Source organism: Arachis duranensis, chromosome 3, assembly GCF_000817695.3.
Source record: "Arachis duranensis cultivar V14167 chromosome 3, aradu.V14167.gnm2.J7QH, whole genome shotgun sequence".
Lineage (NCBI taxonomy): Eukaryota > Viridiplantae > Streptophyta > Magnoliopsida > Fabales > Fabaceae > Arachis > Arachis duranensis.
In genome coordinates this window covers 68,891,803-68,892,428 of record NC_029774.3, presented here as the reverse complement: position 1 = coordinate 68,892,428, position 626 = coordinate 68,891,803, and positions in this window count along the sequence as shown.

The window sequence follows — 626 nt, the reverse complement described above, 5'->3', positions numbered from 1 at the left end:
GTTCTATCCCTTTTATTATTTCTTCTTTTTATTATTAATTATTCGAAAACCCATAAACCATTTTTAATCTGCCTAACTGAGATTTGCAAGGTGACCATAGCTTGCTTCATACCAACAATCTCTGTGGATTCGACCCTTACTCACGTAAGGTTTATTACTTGGACGACCCAGTACACTTGCTGGTTAGTTGAACGGAGTTGTGTCCACTCGTGCCAATTTCTAAAATCCAATTACATGAAAATAGGAAACACAATTTCGTCCACCAAGTTTTTGGCGCCGTTGCCGGGGATTGTTCGAGTATGGACAACTGACGGTTCATCTTGTTGCTCAGATTAGGTACTTTTCTTTTCAAAAATCTTTTTCAAAAATTTTTTCTTTTATTTTTCGTTTTTTACAAACCTTATTTTCGAAAAAATTTTAATAAAAATACAAAAAAAAATTAGAAAATCATAAAAATCAAAAATATTTTGTGTTTCTTGTTTGAATCTTGTGTCAATTTTTAAGTTTGGTGTCAATTGCATGCTTTCAAAATTTTTCTTGCATTTTTTTCGAAAATCCCATGCACTCATAGTGTTCTTCATGATCTTCAAGTTGTTCTTGATAAGTCCTCTTGTTTGATCTTGATG